The sequence below is a fragment of the Elephas maximus genome, chromosome 4 (assembly GCF_024166365.1).
Source record: "Elephas maximus indicus isolate mEleMax1 chromosome 4, mEleMax1 primary haplotype, whole genome shotgun sequence".
NCBI lineage: Eukaryota > Metazoa > Chordata > Mammalia > Proboscidea > Elephantidae > Elephas > Elephas maximus.
Window position 1 is genome coordinate 68,707,533 of NC_064822.1, and position 21,442 is coordinate 68,728,974.

The 21,442-nt window shown below is 36.2% G+C and overlaps 1 protein-coding gene across 1 annotated transcript in view; it reads right to left on the reverse strand.

The window, feature by feature from the left end:
* The window catches only part of LOC126075188 (NKG2-A/NKG2-B type II integral membrane protein-like), a 245,080-nt gene that overhangs the window by 126,485 nt on the left and 97,153 nt on the right, over positions 1–21,442 (reverse strand). The window lies entirely within an intron of this gene.

Consider the following 21,442-nt stretch of genomic DNA (forward strand, 5'->3'; position numbering starts at 1 on the left):
TGTGTCTTTTGGGTCCAGGTTCCCTGGACTAAGAGGCTCCTTCACCAGAGGAACACTGACAACAAGCACCTTCCTACAGAGCCGACAGAGAAAGAAAGCCTTCTGCTGGAGCAGATGCCGAAAATTTGGACTTGTAGCCTACTAAACTGTGAGGGAATAAATTTCTCTTTTTTAAAGCCATCTACTTGTGGTATTTCTGTTATAGCAGCCCTAATAACTAACACACTGTGTAACAAAGTACTACCCAGAGCAAGGAAATATTACAAGAGGTAAAGAGGGCCATTATATATCAATTAAGGAGTCGATTGATCAAAAAAGACAAAATAGTCTTAAATACATATGCATCTAACATCAAAGTTTCAAATACACAAAGCAAAGCTGATACAGTTGAAGGTGAAAAGACAAATCAGCAATTATAACTGTTGACTTCATTACTCATCTCTCTCTATTCAGTAGAACATGGAGACAGAAAACCGTTAAGTAAATAGAAGGCTGGAGCATCCCTCTCAACCATCTTAACCTAATGGACATTTTTAGAACATGCCACGTACACAATAATGTACATTCTTTCCACATGCACATAGTGTATTCCCCAACATAGACCATACATTGGCCCATAAAAAAAAAAAAACAGATTTTAATTGAAAGCATACAAAATATTTTCTTTTTATACAAAGCAATACAACCAGAAATTAATAATAAAGCAGATTATGTGAAAATTTAAATAACCCAAGAGGTCTATGAGAATGTCACAAAGAAATTAGGAAAAAGAAAAAAAGAAAGAATAGAATTAAATGAAAACATGGCATAAGAAAATTTGTGAATTGTAGTTAAAGCAGTGCCAAGAGGTAAATTTACCATAGAAAATGCTTATTTTATAAAATAGAAAAGGTCTGAAATAAATGTTCTGACTTCAATTTCAAGAAAATAGAGAAGAGAAAATTAAACTCGAAGGAAAAATACATAAACATAACAGCATAAATTAATGAAAATGAAAACCGCAAAGCAGAATAAATAAATGAAACCAAATCATTTTCTTGGAAATATTAATTAGATTGATAAACCTCCAACCAGAAACACGAATACAAAGAGAGAAGGCATAAATGATGCAAAGAAATGAATAGAGGGGATATAACTACAGTCTCATGATTGTGAAGATTGCACAGGACTGGGCAACATTTTGCTGTGTTATATACACAAGGTCTCCATTAGCTGGAGGTCACTTGATGGTAACTAACAACAGCAAAGACAATTACAGATATTATGGATATAAAAATGAATAGTAAAATGTTATGAATAACTGTATGCTAATAAATTTTGTAATCTTGGTAAAAACAAATTATTGAAAGCACTAAAGATCACTTAAAAAATAATTAATAAAATATCTAGAAATTCCATGTGCTCACAAGGACTAGATCAAATGAAACTCTCAAACAATTTTAGGAGTGAAATATGGTACAAACATGTCAAAAATGTTCTGCCAGGTTTTTATTTTAAAGTTACACGTACACTTCACCTATAACCCAGCAATTTCACTTAAATTCCGTGAAACTAAAAATGTACGTACACACACCTTTTTGCGCAAGATTTTTCATAGTAGTTTTTTTTACAAAATTCTGGAGACAATTCAAATATCCATAAACAGATGAATCAATCAACAAGTTGTGGAATATGTGCTCACTTGTGAAGTGAAGCATTAATGGAATAAAAACTAGCTATGATGTTGGAAATCAGAAGCCTGAAACTGAGTACTTATGTGATGAAGGGAATATTGTCTTGATTGGGGTGGTGTGTTTATGGATGCATACATTTGTCAAAATTTTTGAACTATACATGCAAAATCTAGGCAGTTGAATGCAAGTGAATTATGCCTTACTTATAAAATAACACAAAAAGAACAGATGAAATCATCACCTATTTTAAAGTTACGCATACACTTTACCTATAACCCAGCAATTCCACTTAAATTCCGTGAAACTAAAAATGTACATACACACACCTTTTTGTGCAAGATTTTTCATAGTAGTTTTTTTTTTCATAATACAATCAGATGTTAACAACTGAATGGATAAACAAATTGTGGTACATGCATACAATTACTACACATTAATAAAAATAATAATCTATTGAAACATGCTACAGCATGGATGAACTTCAAAATAATTAGGTTAAATGAAAGAAATGAGAAAAAATATATGATTCCATATATAAAAAATATTCTAGGAAATTCCAACTTTTGAATGGTGATGGAAAGTAGATAAGTGGTTGTCTATAATTAGTGACTGGTGAAGGGTGGGAGAAGGGACTACAAAGGTGCATAATGAAACTTCTGTGGGTAACAGTTGTATTCATTCTCCGTAAGTGATGGTTTCACAGGTCTATACTTGTATCAAAACTTAAGATGTTAAAATATTTAAATATGGCCAGTTTATTTTATGTCACGTATACCTTGAGAAATGGTTTTGAAAGGGAGAAAAAGTAAACTTCCTTATTCTGATGAAGTTATCTTCAAAAAAACCCAACAACGTATATTCCCAATGATGAAATGATTAAAGCTCGTATTCTGATATAGATAATTAAGACTATGATGTCCAATATGGCTTTTTTTTTTCCCTCAGTTTTGAAGTGGACAGTCTTTCAAGTATAATAAACAAAAAACAGTAAACTAGATATAAATTATAACAGAAGGAATAAAACTGACACGTCATACATGATTAAATTTTGTGTGTAGAAAGTCAAAAGGAATTTAAAGGCAAATTATTAGGATTAATAAGTGTGCTCAGAAAGCATGTTGGATACACATATTTGCATAGTGATAAACTAGAAACATCAGAAAAGGAAATATAAAAGGTAACTGGAGCCACATCAAACAAAAAAACTTTCAAGACTTGTACACAAAACCATAAAGGTATTAAGAGAAAATAGATGGGGGATAAAACCAGGTTAAGATATCACATTTTTAAGATGTCAATTTTCAACAATTAATCTATTGATTTAACATACCTTAAAAAAAGCCACAGCATGTGTTTTGAGAATATTCATATAGAAATTGAAAGGGCTAAGTGTAGTAGAAGAAGTGGATAAATCTTGAAGGAGGACACTACTGCACTGAATATGAAGAGTTAATAGAAAGCTTTAGTAATTTTGCCCACGTGATATTGATTCAAGAAAAAAAATGGAAGAGTGAGACATAGTAGTGACCAGGAGCATATCCACACACACAAATGTACACTGATATCCTTGATTTATGACAAAGGTGGCACAGAGAGGAATGGGTAAATTATCATTTTTACTATAAATTATGCTCACCTAATTTGATAATGATGTAGAAGAGTATAAACTTCTATCGGCATCACAAAAATTAAATTCCAATAGATTATACATCTGGACCAATATATCATAACTGGGCCAATAAGTAACATCACGATAAGTGGATAAAAGATTGAAGTTGTCAAGGATTTCATTTTACTTGGATCCACAATCAATGCCCATGGAAGCAGCAGTCAAGAAATCAAAGCATGCATACATTGTACAAACCTCATGAGAAAGACCTCTTTAAAGTGTTAAAAAGCAAACATGTCACTTTAAGGACTAAAGTGCACTTGACTCAAGCCATGGTGTCTTCAGTTGCCTCATATGCATTTGAATTCTGGACAATGAATAAGGAAGAGAAAAATAGAATTGATGCCTTTGAATATGGTGTTGGAGAGGAATATTGAATATACCACAGATGTCAGAAGAACAAACAAATCTGTCTTAGAAGAAGTACAGCCAGAATGCTCATTAGAAGCAAGGATGGAAAGAATTTGTTTCACATATTTTGGACATGTCATCAGGAGGGACCAGTGCCTGGAAAAGGACATCATGCTTAGTAAGCAAGTGGGTCAGTGAAAAAGAGGAAAACCCTCAATGAGATGCATTTACACAATGTCTGCAACAATGGACTCAAGCGTGACAAATATTGTGAGGATGGCACAGGATCCACCAATATTTTGTTCTGTTGTACATAGGGTCTCTATGAGTTGAACGAACTTGATGGCACCCAACAATACATCTAAATATAATAGATAAGCATTTTCAGAAAAAAAATTTTAAAAATAGAGATAAAATATAAAACCTTCAAATTAATTTAGTAGATTATATATTGAAATTTGGTCTATTACTAAAACAGCTGCAACCTAAGCACTAACACTACAAATGAGAAATTGGACTACATTAATATCATATATATAATTAATATATTATATTTATTAATTTATAGTTTATTATTATTAATTTATTAATATATAATATTAATAAATTCTATTCATTAAAAAACCCAATATGGAAGTAAATATGTAAGCCACAGAGAAAAACTAAACCATTACAAAGTTATAAAATCAAAAAAGAAATCATAACCAAAATATGTCAAGACTATATTGTCGGAAAACACCTGACAATCACAGAGGGAAAATGGACAAAAGACATGAATAGGCATTTCATAAAAGAAGGTATTCTAGTGGCTAACAGCACATTAAATGTGTTCAATCAAACAATGGTAGGGAAAATGTCTATTAATATCATACTATTTTTTTATTATATAACAATCAAAACTTCTGCTATTAAAATTTCTCATAGTAGTAAGTTTTAATGAGGACATGGATCAAGCGATGGGATAAAACACGGTTAGATAATATGTGTATGTGTCCATGAACTAGCAAACTGTTAGGATAATCTAAAAATCCTGACATGTACATATGCCTGTAACCCTACATAACCCGACAAGTTCATTCCTGTGCTTCCAGGTAATATGTGGAAAAAGACACCCAGAAAGATATTTAGAGAATAATTACTCATAATAGTTAAATAGTAGCTAAATATTTTCTTAATAGCTAAATCTATCCACCGTAGAATGCATTTTAAAATGTTTATTCACGTAACAATGGAGTTCCTGGGGGTACAAATGGTTAAGTACTCAGTCACTAATGGAAGGGTTGGAGGTTCAATTCCACCCAGAGGCACCTCGAAAGACAGGTCTGCCAAACTGTTTCTAAACATTACACCTACTGAGAACTCTTTGAAGTGTAGTTCTACTCTGAAACGCGTGGATCCCCGTGAGTCAGAATTGATCCATGACACCTGGTTAGGTTTTTGGTTTTGTTTTGTTTGGTGGATTTACTTATATAACACAGCAGTGAAATGAGCAAACTGCAACAATAAGGATCAATTGCACAAATGTCATACGTGAGTGAATGGAGATAGACTCACAAATGCACACTGTATGATTCCATCCATATAAAGTTAAAAAATTATGATAGTGGTTTGGGAAGGAGAAGTGGTAAGAGCAGACACAGGGGTATAGCTAATGAGGGGCAGGCGACTAACATCTTCTATTTCTCGACTTGATTTGTAATTACATAGGTGTATTAATTTTGTGATTAATCTTCAAAATATTGATAGATTTATTTATTTATGGTTAAAAGAAATAAGAAAGTTTACTTTCAGAAAAAATGTATAAAACATTGTTTTTCATAAATAGCAAAAGCTGGAAATAAACAAATGTACACTAATGGTAAACCCAAACCCAGTTTATCAAATATAAATAAAGCATTGTCAATTCAAACAATGGAGTACTGCTTAGCCTTGAAAATAAAGCACAATTTTGAACCCACCAGTCTTAGAAGAAATACAATCAGAATGCTCCTTATAAACAAGAATGGTGAGACTTTGGCTTGTTTATTTTGGACGTGTCATCAGGAAAGACCAATTACTAGAAAAGGACTTCTCTTTTGGTAAAGAAAAGGGCTAATGAAAATTAGGGAAATATTCAATGAGATGAATGCACCACAATGGATTCAGATATACCAATGAGCATTAAGATGGCACAGGACCGGACAATGTTTTGTTTTGTTGTATGTAAGATCTCCATGGATCAGAGCCAATTCTAAGGCAACTAATGACAACATGGACAAAAATATGGATGAATCTTAAAAACACAATATCAACTGAAATATGTGAGATACTAAACACTTCATAGAGTATAATTCTATTTACATAAGTTTGCGAAGTAGGCAAAACTTTATTCTTTAAGGTGCATAAGGAACATAAGGCATGTCAGTAATGTTTCTTGATACTTTTCATTGACTCAAATATATTTTGTATACATTTCTTTTTGTATGTTATACCTTTTAGTAAAATATTTCAAATATTTGAAATCTTACCTTTTCTTCTTCATTATCTATATTAGTCAGATTAGATTTCTTAGAAGCACAGGCCATCTGACTCTCAGTCCAGCTTTTTTTTATCACTACTAATATAATAGCAATTGTTGGAATAGGATAACCAGTCCACTGGACAATGGCCACAATGAGATGCTGAAAAAAGAATATGAATTACTATCCAGAAACAATTTGAATTAAAAAATATAAATTAGGTGACATATTTGCATAGGCATAAGCACATATCTACATAACCTATATATACAAACTAATGTGCTTACATATACATATACATATGAAAAAACACAGGCACACACCCAGAAAGGGTCAACCTCCCAGCCTCTAATTTATGTACTATTAAAAAGCAAACAAATAAAATATCTATCCTGTACACGTCCTGAAAATCACTGAGAAACACCACTTTATTAGAATCGTAAAATTATTTATTTATTATCATATTATGCTGTTGTGGTTGTTGTCATTTGCTGTCGAGTTGATGGACAACTCATAACAGCCCCATGAGAAACAGGAGAATTTTACCATAGGATTTTCTAGGCCAAGCCCTGGTGGCACAGAGGTTAAGAGCTCAGCTGTTAACCAAAATGACTGCATTTCAAATCCACCAGCCACTCCTTGGAAACTCTATGAGGCAGTTCTATTCTGTCCTATAGGGTCACCAGGAGTCAGAAACCACTCCACAGCAATGGGTTTTTTTGGTTTGGTTTAATCTTTACAGGAGCAGAAGGAAATTTGAGGCAATTGTTAAAAGAAAGGTGTAGTGATTGTAAAAGACTATTTCTTCTCATTTTTGACCAAGAGGATTTCCTCATATGATCTTTATGTATGCAAATTTATTGCTATATTTTGAAAGTTTAAAAATATGTTATTACTTCTTCATAAACTAAAATAGAAACAAAACATAATCTCAAAATATTAGCCCTGGTGGTGCAGTGGTTAAGAAGAGTTCATCTGCTAACCAAAAGTTCAGCAGTTCAAATCCACCAGCCACTCCTTGGAAACACTACGGGGACAGTTCTACTCCGACCTGTAGGATCCCTATGAGTCAGAATTGACTCGACGACAAAGAGTTTGGTTTTGATCAGAAATTTTTTAAATTATTGCATACCTTTCTGGGTACTGTTCTCTTCCTGCTTTCCAATAGCTAGAAAGATTATGGTAATTATTATAGAGATTAATATTTCTGTAATAAACCATAATGCTTTTAGTTTCCTAGTTTGAAATTTAGATACCATTTAAAATCATAATAATGTATATTAAATTATTATGCCAACAAAATTAATAAAGTAATGAAGGTTTTTGGAAAAATATTTGAACAGCTTAATGAAAAAATTTTACCACTTCTTATAGTATTTGATTTAACTACCAAAATATACATTTTAATTACTTAATAAGTATTTTCAGTCTCTCTGTTTAAGTCTTTGAAATGTGACCAACATATACATGAATGCATATATATACACACATACAATACACACATTTAGAATTAAAAACATATACTCTCTACAATCATTCTGTTATTCATCATGCTTTTGAAAAATTCAGAATAACTTTTGCACATTTAGGCCACATTGGTGAAGCATTATTTACTAAGATTAAAAAACTTGGCAAATATATTACACAAATGAATATATCAAAATGAGAATTTTATTCTATATTATTATGAAATAAACACAGGCACTTTCAAACCTTTAAAGGGAATATTCCCTTATAATCTTTCAAAAACTTACAAGAAGGAAAAACTTTAAATTTCACAGCTACTACAGTGGCCATCAGGTCAGTGCAGATTGTTGCCAGGATCCCAGCAATGAGCTTCCCTGGATGAGATGGGAGACATACAGAGAGAGAAATGGAAACACTGAGAAAGGACAGATGGAGCCAAAGTTTAGAATGTTTACATACAAGAGAACCCATATGCACAGGGAATCATATACATAAATACCGGGCATGGAACCCACATTCTCCATTGTAGTTTTCTCTCAGAATAAACCGTTATATTTTCAGTAAAATAATAGCCCAGGAGTTGTCATCAAAGGTTACAAATTTCAACAGTGTCTGAATAGAATTAATCTTCAGATTTCATAGTAGAATACAATTATCTGTACTTTAGGTCCCACACTCAAAAATGAAAAATAGTGAGCCCACTGCCTTCATCTGACTAACCTTCTTCCATATCTTCATTTTCACTGCCCCCTCCCCCTTCTCTGCACTAGAACTACACATCCTCGTGCAGTTATATTGAGAAAGGATTAAATGATTTACATTTGCAGCGGAAATTCTTGTCATTCTTCTGAAGATCCTGGGAAGCACCACGAAGGTTTAAATCCACATAAGTTATTTCCTGCTCAGTGATTGAAATGGATCTATCAGCATCCGTAGGTTTGATTTGCTGCCTTTTTGGGTTCTTAGCCAGATTCACTTCTGAGTAGGTTACGGTTTGATTATTCATCTCTGCAGCTGAGGGGTGTCAAGGTCTGTGCTCTATGAGAAACTGTGCTCAAGAAGGAAATACGTGTGTGTATATGACAAGATCAAACTAGGTGGGGTAAGTATCAGTGCTCACTTTACAACTGAGAATTTCAACTTCTTGTTCTAATTTACTTAGAGCCATCCACAAATGTCTCATGGAGGAATAAGTAATTTTTTAAAGATATTCTTCATTCAATAAAATATATTTGACTGGAATATAAAAACCAATAAATTATTAAGAATAAAGAAGTTTATAAATAGAATAGCCTTACCTTTTTTTTTATTAACTTTTATTGAGCTTCAAGTGAACGTTCACAAATCAAGTCAGTCTGTCACATATAAGTTTATATACATCTTACTCCTTACTCCCACTTGCTCTCCCCCTAATGAGTCAGCACTTCCAGTCTCTCCTTTCATGACAATTTTGCCAGCTTTCAAGTCTCTCTATCCTCCCATCCCCCTTCAGACAGGAGATGCCAACACAGTCTCAAGTGTCCACCTGATATAATTAGCTCACTCTTCATCAGCATCTCTATCCTACCCACTGTCCAGGCCCTTTCGTGTCTGATGAGTTGTCTTCGGGGATGGTTCCTGTCCTGTGCCAACAGAAGGTTTGGGGAATGTGACCGCCGGGATTCCTCTAGTCACAGTCAGACCATTAAGTATGGTCTTTTTTTTTTTTTTATGAGAATTTGGGGTCTGCATCCCACTGATTTTTTTATCCCACTGATTTCCTGCTCCCTCAGGGATTCTCTATTGTGCTCCCTGTCAGGGCAGTCATCGATTGTGGCCGGGCACCAACTAGTATTTCTGGTCTCAGGATGAGGTAGGTCTCTGGTTCATGTGGCCCTTTCTGTCTCTTGAGCTCTTAGTTGTCGTGTGACCTTGGTGTTCTTCATTCTCCTTTGCTCCAGGTGGGTTGAGACCAATTGATGCATCTTAGATGGCCGCTTGTTAGCATTTAAGACCCCAGATGCCACATTTCAAAGTGGGATGCAGAATGTTTTCATAATAGAATTATTTTGCCAATTGACTTAGAAGTCCCCTTAAACCATGGTTCCCAAACCCCCGCCCTTGCTCCGCTGACCTTTGAAGCATTCATTTTATCCCAGAAACTTCTTTGCTTTTGATCCAGTCCAATTGAGCTGACCTTCCATGTGTTGAGTGTTGTCCTTCCCTTCACCTAAAGCAGTTCTTATCTACTAATTAATCAGTAAAAACCCTCTCCCTCCCTTCATCCCTCCCTCCCTCATAACCACAGAAGTATGCGTTCTTCTCAGTTTATACTATTTCTCAAGATCTTATAATAGTGGTCTTATACAATATTTGTCCTTTTGCCTCTGACTGATTTTGCTCAGCATAATGCCTTCCAGGTTTCTCCATGTTATGAAATGTTTCACAGATTCATCACTGTTCTTTATCGATGCGTAGTATTCCATTGTGTGAATATATCACAATTTATTTAACCATTCGTCCATTGATGGACACCTTGGTTGCTTCCAACTTTTTGCTATTGTAAACAGAGCTGCAATAAACATGGGTGTGCATATATCTCTTTGTGTGAAGGCTCTTGTTTCTCTAGGGTATATTCCGAGGAGTGGGATTTCTGGGTTGTATGGTAGTTCTATTTCTAACTGTTTAAGATAACACCAGATAGATTTCCAAAGTGGTTGTACCATTTTACATTCCCACCAGCAGTGTATAAGAGTTCCAATCTCTCCGCAGCCTCTCCAACATTTATTATTTTGTGTTTTTTGGATTAATGCCAGCCTTGTTGGAGTGAGATGGAATCTCATCGTAGTTTTAATCTGCATTTCTCTAATGGCTAATGATCGAGAGCATTTTCTCATGTACCTGTTAGCTGCCTGAATATCTTCTTTAGTGAAGTGCGTGTTCATATCCTTTGCCCACTTCTTGATTGGGTTGTTTGTCTTTTTGTGTTTGAGTTTTGACAGAATCATGTAGATTTTAGAGATCAGGCGCTGGTCGGAGATGTCATAGCTGAAAATTCTTTGCCAGTCTGTAGGTGGTCTTTTTACTCTTTTGGTGAAGTCTTTAGATGAGCATAGGTGTTTGATTTTTAGGAGCTCCCAGTTATCGGGTTTCTCTTCGTCATTTTTGGTAATGTTTTGTATTCTGTTTATGCCTTGTATTAGGGCTTCTAGGGTTGTCCCTATTTTTTCTTCCATGATCTTTATTGTTTTAGTCTTTATGTTTAGGTCTTTGATCCACTTGGAGTTAGTTTTTGTGCTTGGTGTGAGGTATGGGTCCTGGTTCATTTTTTTGCAAATGGATATCCAATTATACCAGAACCATTTGTTAAAAAGACTATCTTTTCCCCAATTAACTGACACTGGGCCTTTGTCAAATATCAGCTGCTCATATGTGGATGGATTTATATCTGGGTTCTCAATTCTGTTCCACTGGTCTGTGTGTCTGTTGTTGTACCAATACCAGGCTGTTTTGACTACTGTGGCTGTATAATAGGTTCTGAAATCAGGTAGAGTGAGGCCTCCCACTTTCTTCTTCTTTTTCAGTAATGCTTTGCTTATCCGAGGCTTCTTTCCCTTCCATATGAAGTTGGTGATTTGTTTCTCTATCACCTTAAAAAATGACATTGGAATTTGGATCGGAAGTGCATTGTATGTATAGATGGCTTTTGGTAGAATAGACATTTTTACTATGTTAAGTCTTCCTATCCATGAGCAAGGTATGTTTTTCCACTTAAGTATGCCCTTTTGAATTTCTTGTAGTAGAGCTTTGTAGTTTTCTTTGTATAGGTCTTTTACATCCTTGGTAAGATTTATCCCTAAGTATTTTATCTTCTTGGGGGCTACTGTGAATGGTATTGATTTGGTGATTTCCTCTTCGATGTTCTTTTTGTTGATGTAGAGGAATGCAAGTGATTTTTGTACGTTTATCTTCTAACCTGAGACTCTGCCAAACTCTTCTATTAGTTTCAGTAGTTTTCAGGAGGATTCCTTAGGGTTTTCTGTGTATAAAATCATGTCATCTGCAAATAGAGATAATTTTACTTCTTCCTTGCCAATCTGGATGCCCTTTATTTCTTTGTCTAGCCTAATTGCCCTGGCTAGGACTTCTAGCACGATGTTGAATAAGAGCGGTGATAAAGGGCATCCTTGTCTGGTTCTCGTTCTCAAGGGAAATGCTTTCAGGTTCTTTCCATTTAGAGTGATGTTGGCTGTTGGCTTTGCATAAAGCATAGATGCCCTTTATTATGTTGAGGAATTTTCCTTCAATTCCTATTTTGGTAAGAGTTTTTATCATAAAAAGGTGGAGGACTTTGTCAAATGCCTTTTCTGCATCAATTGATAAGATTATGTGGTTTTTGTCTTTGGTTTTGTTTATGTGGTGGATTACATTAATGGTTTTTCTGATATTAAACCAGCCTTGCATACCTGGTAGAAATCCTACTTGATCATGGTGAATTATTTTTTTGATAATGTTGTTGAATTCTATTGGCTAGAATTTTGTTGAGGATTTTTGCATCTATGTTCATGAGGGATATAGGTCTGTAATTTTCTTTTTTTGTAATGTCTTTACCTGGTTTTGGTATCAGGGAGATGGTGGCTTCATAGAATGAGTTGGGTAGTATTCCATCATTTTCTATGCTTTGGAATACTTTTAGTAGTAGTGGTGTTAACTCTTCTCTGAAAGTTTGGTAGAACTCTGCAGTGAAGCCGTCTGGGCCAGGGCTTTTTTTTGTTGGGAGTTTTTTGATTACCGTTTCAATCTCTTTTTTTGTTATGGGTCTATTTAGTTGTTCTACTTCTGAATGTGTTAGTTTAGGTAGGTAATGTCTTTCCAGGAATTCATCCGTTTCTTCTAGGTTTGCAAATTTGTTAGAGTACAATTTTCCGTAATAATCTGATATGATTCTTTTAATTTCACTTGGTTCTGTTGTGATGTGGCCCTTCTCGTTTCTTATTCGGGTTATTTGTTTCCTTTCCTGTATTTCTTTAATCAGACTACCCAACGGTTTATCAATTTTGTTAATTTTTTCGAAGAACCAGCTTTTGACTTTGTTAATTATTTCAATTGTTTTTCCATTCTCTAATTCATTTAGTTCAGCTCTAATTTTTATTATTTGTTTTCTTCTGGTGCCTGATGGATTCTTTTGTTGCTCACTTTGTATTTGTTCAAGTCGTAGGGACAGTTCTCTGATTTTGGCTCTTTCTTCTTTTTGTATGTGTGCATTTATCGATATAAATTGGCCTCTGAGCACTGCTTTTGCTGTGTCCCAGAGGTTTTGATAGGAAGTATTTTCATTCTCGTTGCATTCTATGAATTTCCTCATTCCTTCCTTGATGTCTTCTATAACCCAGTCTTTTTTAAGGAGGGTATTGTTCATTTTCCAAGTATTTGATTTCTTTTCCCTAGTTTTTCTGTTTTTGATTTCTACTTTTATTGCCTTGTGGTCTGAGAAGATGCTTTGTAATATTTCGATGTTTTGGATTCTGCAAAGGTTTGTTTTATGACCTAATATGTGGTCTCTTCCAGAGAATGTTCCATGTGTACTAGAAAAAAAAGTATACTTTGCAGCAGTTGGGTGGAGAGTTCTGTATAAGTCAATGAGGTCAAGTTGGTTGATTGTTGTAAGTAGGTCTTCCGTGTCTCTATTGAGCTTCTTACTGGATGTCCTGTCCTTCTCCGAAAGCGGTGTGTTGAAGTCTCCTACTATAGTTGTGGAGGTGTCTATCTCACTTTTCAGTTCTGTTAAAATTTGATTTATGTATCTTGCAGCCCTGTCATTGGGTGCATAAATATTTAATATGGCTATGTCTTCGTGATCAATTGTCCCTTTTATCATTATATAGTGTCCTTCTTTATCCTTTGTGGTGGATTTAAGTCTAAAGTCTATTTTGTCAGAAATTAATATTGCTACTCCTCTTCTTTTTTGCGTATTGTTTGCTTGATATATTTTTTTCCATCCTTTGAGTTTTAGTTTGTTTGTGTCTCTAAGTCTAAGGTGTGTCTCTTGTAGGCAGCATATAGATGGATCGTGTTTCTTTATCCAGTCTGTGACTCTCTGTCTCTTTATTGGTGCATTTAGTCCATTTACATTCAGCGTAATTATAGATAAATAAGTGTTTAGTGTTTTCATTTTGATGCCTTTTTATGTGTGCTGTTGACAATTTCATTTTTCCACTTACGTTTTTGTGCTGAGACATTTTTCTTATTAAATTGTGAGATCCTCATTTTCGTAGTGTTTGACTTTATGTTTGTGGAGTCGTTATGTTTTTCTTGGTTTTTATCTTGAGTTATGGAGTTTTTATACCTCTTTGTGGTTACCTTAATATTTACCCATATTTTTCTAAGGAAAAACCTAACTTGTATGGTTCTATATCACCTTGTATCACTCTCCATATGGCAGTTCCATGCCACCTGTATTTAGTCCCTCTTTTTGATTGTTGTGATCTTTTACCTATTGACTTCAGTGATTCCCTGTTATGAGCATTTTTTTTTTTAATTAATCTTAATTTGTTTTTGTGATTTCCCTATTTGAGTTGATATCAGGATGTTCTGTTCTGTGACCTTGTGTTGTGCTGATATCTGATATTATTGGTTTTCTGACCAAACAATATCCTTTAGTATTTCTTGTAGCTTTAGTTTGGTTTTTGCAAATTCTCTAAACTTGTGTTTATCTGTAAATATCTTAATTTTGCCTTCATATTTCAGAGAGAGTTTTGTTGGATATATGATCCTTGGCTGGCAGTTTTTCTCCTTCAGTGCTCTGTATATGTCGTCCCATTCCCTTCTTGCCTGCATGGTTTCTGCTGAGTAGTCTGAACTTATTCTTATTGATTCTCCCTTGAAGGAAACCTGTCTTTTCTCCCTGGCTGCTTTTAAAATTTTCTCTTTATCTTTGGTTTTGGCGAGTTTGATGATAATATGTCTTAGTGTTTTTCTTTTTGGATCAGTCTTAAATGGGGTTCGATGAGCATCTTGGATAGATATCCTTTCGTCTTTCATGATGTCAGGGAAGTTTTCTGTCAGGAGATCTTCAACTATTTTCTCTGTGTTTTTTGTCCTCCCTCCCTGTTCTGGGACTCCAATCACCTGCAGGTTATCCTTCTTGATAGAGTCCCACATGATTCTTAGGGTTTCTTCATTTTTTTTAATTATTTATCTGATTTTTTTTCAGCTATGTTGGTGTTAATTCCCTGGTCCTCCAGATGTCCCAGTCTGCATTCTAATTGCTCGAGTCTGCTCCTCTGACTTCCTATTGCGTTGTCTAATTCTGTAATTTTATTGTTAATCTTTTGGATTTCTACATGCTGTCTCTCTATGGATTCTTGCAACTTATTAATTTTTCTACTACGTTCTTGAATAATCTTTTTGAGTTCTTCAACTGTTTTATCAGTGTGTTCCTTGGCTTTTTCTGCAATTTGCCTTATTTCGTTTCTGATGTCTTGAAGCATTCTGTAAATTCGTTTTTTATGTTCTGTATCTGATAATTCCAGGATTGTATCTTCATTTGGGAAAGAGTTTGATTCTTTAGTTTGGGGGGTTGTAGAAGCAGTCATGGTCTGCTTCTTTATGTGGTTTGATATCGACTGCTGTCTCCGAGCCATTACTGGGAAACTTGTTTTTCCAGAAAATCTGCTAAGAAAAAAATGCTGTCAGATCCCTATCAGAATGCCTTTGGATTATAATCGCCACCTTTTTCCCTGTAAGGATGAAAGTCCGAAATTTGGATCATATATGCTTGGCTGTAGCTGGTTCTGTTTTTTTAGTCCAATTAGGGATGGATTTTTGGTCCCTGGGTTTTTTGTGGTTCCTTCTCTCAGGCTAGAAGATTGGGTTAGGAAAAGACCAAAAGAAAAAGAAAAAGGGGGGGGGGGAAGCAAAGCCGCCGCGGAGCCGGATCCGTTCTCCCTCTGGCTCAGGAATTCCAATGTTAATGAAGCCGCCTGGGGAGGGTGGGGGAGGGATCAGAGAGATAGGAGAGTAGCACCTCGGAATATGGCCAGAGTTGCTTGTCTTGCTTGGAATGACTATTTTATCTGAGATTCCCGAGGGGCATGTCACCTATGTGTGCTGGCTGTGTGGAGACTGCCCCCGGGGCTCTGGCCCACAAGCCGCGGTCAGATCCTCCGCTGCCAGTCCAAAGCCCAACGTCAAGGTTCCCCTGCTGGGGCGCTGCCCTCCCGGCTCCAAGATCAGTCACCGTCTCCCGGGGACTTCTCGTCCCGCCAGCCGTGTCGCCATGCCGCCCCCGTGGACCGGTTGGGCCCCCTCCCGGGGTTAGGTCAGGGGAGTAGAGCTGCGCCCCTTGCTTGTGCCGTGACAGCGCCCAGTCAAAAGCCCGGCGCCAAGGTTCCCCAGCTGGGACGCTGTACTCCCAGCTCCAAAACCAGTCACTGCCTCCCGGGGACTTCTCCCACCAGCCGTGTCGGCATGCCACCCACACGGACCAGCTGGGCCCCCTCCCGGGATCAGTTCACAGGTGTAGGGCTGTGCCCCTTGTTTGCGCCATCACAAGATTTATGAGTTCAGCTCTCCTGGGTTCAGAAGCCCGGCGCCAAGGTTACCTGACTGGGACGCTGGCTCCAGGCTCCGAAAACAGTCGCTGCTTCCCCGTATTTGTTCATTTTCCTTCTCTAAATCTGTGTTTGTTGTTCAGGGTTCGTAGATTGTTATGTATGTGATCAATTCACTTGTTTTTCTGAGTCTTTGTTGCAAGAGGGATCTGAGGTAGCGTCTACCTAGTCCGCCATCTTGGCCTCGCCTCCGAATAGCCTTACTTTTAAAAGTCACAATCCACAGAAATATTTTAAACCATTGTAATACCTGTGTTAAAAATTAAAATGTTGTATTTGTAAAAAGAAAAATGATGCCACACCTTATGACAATTTTGTAATACAATAATGGTTAAAGACAGAGTGTTCCAAAGAAGCAGAAATTGGAAAATTAGCACATATAATAATTTATTGCACTAAATTACCTTGATTTAGTGACATGTTTATTTATTAGAAGGAGATGAAGTGCTATTACGTGATCTTTTTCTTATTAATGAATGGGTGGGGAGTGCTGAGAAATCATTACATATTTAAGGAAATATATGTCATAATAATTACATGTAATTACATGACACAATGAATTCATCAACAACCTAAAGAATACTAGAAACACCATTTTAGACATTTAAAAAATATATTTCTTATACAAAAATTATTGGCAATTAATTTAATTGCTAATATACAAGACCACAGATCAATAAGTAAAAGTGCACACTGCATAGGTTCAAACTTCCGTAAAAACTCATGTGGTTGTCACAGTCCCTGTGGGTTCCTTCACTTGTGTAATTGGTATAATTCCGGAATGTAATTTCATAATTTTCTCATTGGACTCTGGATTCAGGAAGATCAAAGATTGAATTCTGCTTTTGAAACTTACAATGCATGACCATTATAAAGGTAATTAATGTCTAGTAACCTAATGTTCTGATCTAAAAAGGGAATAATAATATATAAAATGTAATGTGTATAAGTATATAACACTCACCCTGGCAATTGTCAGCTCTGAATAGATAACAAGTGTTTGGATAATTATTGTTATTGCTTCTGATACATATCAGATAGAAATTCAAAATAACTCATTAGACAGAATCTCTTACCTTAGTTTTTTTTTTCCTAGTGTTTTTTCAATTAATTTAAGCTTTTGATATTTAATATTAACTTTACCATTTTATGGAAGCTAACTCATCCTTCTTTTTAAAAAAAATTAAACTGTGTGTTCATAATCTAACCAAGTGAATGAGGAATTATGTTCAGCCTTGCATCATTCAATTTTTTTTTTTTTAGAATCTAGCAACAAATACTGGTTAAACATAAAATAATGCATTATTATACACAAAAACACTCATCGAACCAATTATTTATTCATTGTCATGAGCCTTAGGGGATTTCACTTTCAATTATGTTGATTAACAAACTCAAATATGTGTGTTTGTGTGTGTATGCGTGTGCACTTGACTAATTCTCCACACATAATAATTTGAATAAATTAAGAAATTCTCCAACATATTTTATACTTGAGGCTTAGTTTTAGCCTGACTCCAATGTTCTAGAGAAGTTTTACTGTATATTAATAGTACCTCAGTACATCATGCACAGCACGTATAACCTCCCACTAAATGAGGTGGGCTAGAAGACAGAGAGGAGAGCAGTGGTACATACCTTCTCTCAGCCGGAAAGTTGTGCATCCATTAGCAGGAAGGCATCTTCAATGTTCTCCAGGGGCCAATATGGCTGGATAGTAGAAAGTGAAATCTAAAGACATAAATCCTGTAAAAGCACAAAGAATATCTGTGCTCTTCACAGACTTTCTTGTGGGGCTCAGAGTGAGGCAACAGATGAAAAGGTAGATGGCTTATCAATGTGTTATTTAATCATTGAGCAGAAAATTCTCACACTTAGGCTATTTAAAAGTCAATTTGTCTTATCACCCAACACCAGAACATAGGAGATGTTGAGCTTCTATTGAAAAGACAAAGTAGATCTTTAAATAAGTCGTATAGATTGTGTCTTTGAAAGTGCTTTTGATAAATTGTTCTCATATTCTATAGGATTTTGCCTTTAGAGGATTAGACCACACATACAGTTAGCTTGTTTCCATTGAACCACAAACTATTAAAACTGAGGCCATTTTAACACTATCTTAGATGTCTAAGTTCTATTTTTAGAATAAATTGCAGAACTATGGCATTGCATTCTTCTTTTTACATATTACATCCAGAGGCACTTCAGAAGGCTGGCTTGGCCATCTGCTTCTGAATTGTTGCAGCCTTGAAACCCTATGGAGCAGTTCTACTCTGAATAGATGGGCTCACCATGAGTCAGAATCAACTTTGTGACCACTAACAACCATATTTTCACAAACTAAATTAATAATTTTATATGTATATATGTATGTATGCATTTAAATGTATTTCCATTGCCGTCGAGTTGATTCTGACTCATAGCGATCCTATAGGACAGAATAGAACTGCCCCATAGAGTTTCCAATGAGCGCCTGGTGGATTCAATCTGCCGACCTTTGAGCTAACAGCCATAGCACTTAACCACTACACCACCAGGGTATCCTTAAATGTATTAGAAATATTTTTTTGTATTTCTTATACTTTATTTTCAAAAATAATATTCTCTCTTTCTATTACACATATTACATTATTAAAAAGATGAAATTATTCCCCAACAATAACAAAGGATTTATAGTTCACTGCTCTCCTGTTTTTAAATTGAAATCATTATGTTTATTATTCCTCAGATATTCACTTTTGGTGTCTTTAGTTAAAGAACGTTATCTACCTTGTCCTTTGTTATATGTGCTAATATGGGTTTATTCGTTTGTCATTTACATTTAAAAAAAAATCTATACTCAGAAACTATAATTTCATGGTAAAAATTACTCAAAATTATGGAAGTAGTTAGAATTTACTTTGATGTATGTGACTAATTACAATAACGGCAGAATCTAGTCTTCAAAGAGGAGTCCTGGGTGTCACAAACAGGCAAGCACTCAACTAGTAGACAAAAGGTTGGCAGTTCAAACCCACCTGGAGTTGCCTAGGAAGACAGGCCAGGTGATCTGCTTCTGAAAGTTTGCAGCATTGAAAACCCTATACAACACACATGAGGTCACTTTGAGTTGGAACCAACTCAATGACAACTAATAATAACATGACCAATTAAAGAGATGGCTAAATTAGAATTCAATTCCAATTAAAAATCTCTTCCTAAAATAATCACAAAATATAGTCATTTTCAGGATTTTTTCTTTAAAGAGGTAATTAGGGAGGTAGTGTCAAGATGGCAGAGAAGTCAGATGGTTCCTGTGGTCCCTCTTACAACAAAGACCTGAAAAAACAAGTGAATTGATTATATATGACAATATAGGAGCCCTGAATATCAAAAACAAAGTTTAGGAGTCGGACTGAGCAGCAAGGGTGGGGAGAGACTGTTCAGAAGCAGTGAGAATGTGCCAGACCTGACCTGGCCAGGACCCTGCAGGCTGGATCAGCCAGCGTGTGTGGGCTGAGGCAAGCAGTAGTGCTCAGGGCACATTTTCTGCATTGGGAGAAACCAAGCAGTGGAGAATTTTCACAAGTCTCCAGATCCGGGGAGAAGTGGTGCTGAATCTGCGAAAGTTAAGTGTGAGCATCTAACCTGCTATGAAGGATCAAAATAACCTTTCCCCCACTGGGAAGTACCTCTCTCCCCTCCACCCGCCCCCTCCCCACTCTGCTCTGGTCCAGGTCATGAACCCTGGGCTGGATGTGGGAACTGTAGTGCGCCCCAAGACTTTCTCCTGGCATTGGAGACAGAACAAATTAAAAAACAAACAACAAACATAGAAAGTTAATCTGTTGGCTCCCCTAAGCAGGGACCTCAGTGCAGGCACACCCTTTTGCCTAGACAGAGTTATAGGGGCATATGGACTTTGAATGTCTTTCACCCCTGCCTAAACCTGGGTGGGCACATTTCAACACCAAAGGCCCTCATTAGTATAGTAAAACAGGGTATATACCTGAAGCCTATTTTCAACTGCAACAGCTAACAGGGTGTGGTAGAGCCCTGACAGACACCATCCTGCCCATTAAGCAGGATCCTCACCTACCCACATCAGGATCCTGAGAACTGGTGGCTATACCCACTCCACCTAGTCACCTACAACAGGGGTCCGAGAATAAGCAGTGCCTCCCAGTCCTGAAAATGCACCCATCTATGCACTCTAGGGAACAGGGACATGCCTTCCACCCAGGCACTCAGGGACAGCTGTCAGTCCCGTACCTTGCTCAGCATATAACTCCCTACTGCATCCAGATTCCTCTGCCTGCTCCAATCGCCCCTACATACTCTAGCCATATAGGACTGTAAGTGAGAGCCTGCACCACACACTCAGTGACTGACAACCTGGACACCTGAGCTGAATCCACACAAGAAATTATACAGACTCCTGGATTCATATACCTAGTAGCAGCTCTAACCACCTGGTGTCAAGATGTGAGAGCTTCAAAGACACCAAAAATAAAAGTAACTCATAACCAGCCAATTTGGGCATATTAAAACAAAACAAAACTAGAAGCTAGGATACAGTAAGCAAACATAAAAAAAATTAATATAATAACTTATTGATGGCTTGAAGACAACAGTCTATATCAAGTCACATAAAGAGGCAGACCAAGATGTCTTCAACAAGTGACCAAAACAAAGAACCAGGAAACCTCCCAGAACAAGACAAGCTCTTGGAATCACCAGAGGTAGAATTCAAAAGATTAATATACAGAGCTCTTCAAGAGATCACGAAGAAGATAAGGCAAAATGCAGACCAAGCAAAGGAACACACAGATAGAGCAATGCAGGAACTTAAGAAGGTTATACCAGAGCATAATAACAAATTTAACAGGCTGCATGAATCCATAGAGAGAGAGCAAATAGAAATCCAAAAGATTAACAATAAAACTTCAGAATTAGAAAACTCGATACAAAGTCCTAGGAGTAGAACTGAGGCAATGGAAGTCCGAATTAGTAACATTGAAGATAAAGGACCTGACACCAATTGATTTGAGGAAATATCAGATAAAAGAATTTTTTTTTTCCTTAATGAAGAAATCCTAAGAATTATGTGGGACTCTATCAAGAGGAATATCCTACGAGTGATTGGAGTACCAGAATCGGGGAGGGAGGATAACAGAAAATACAGAGTGAATTGTTGAAGATTTGTTGACATAA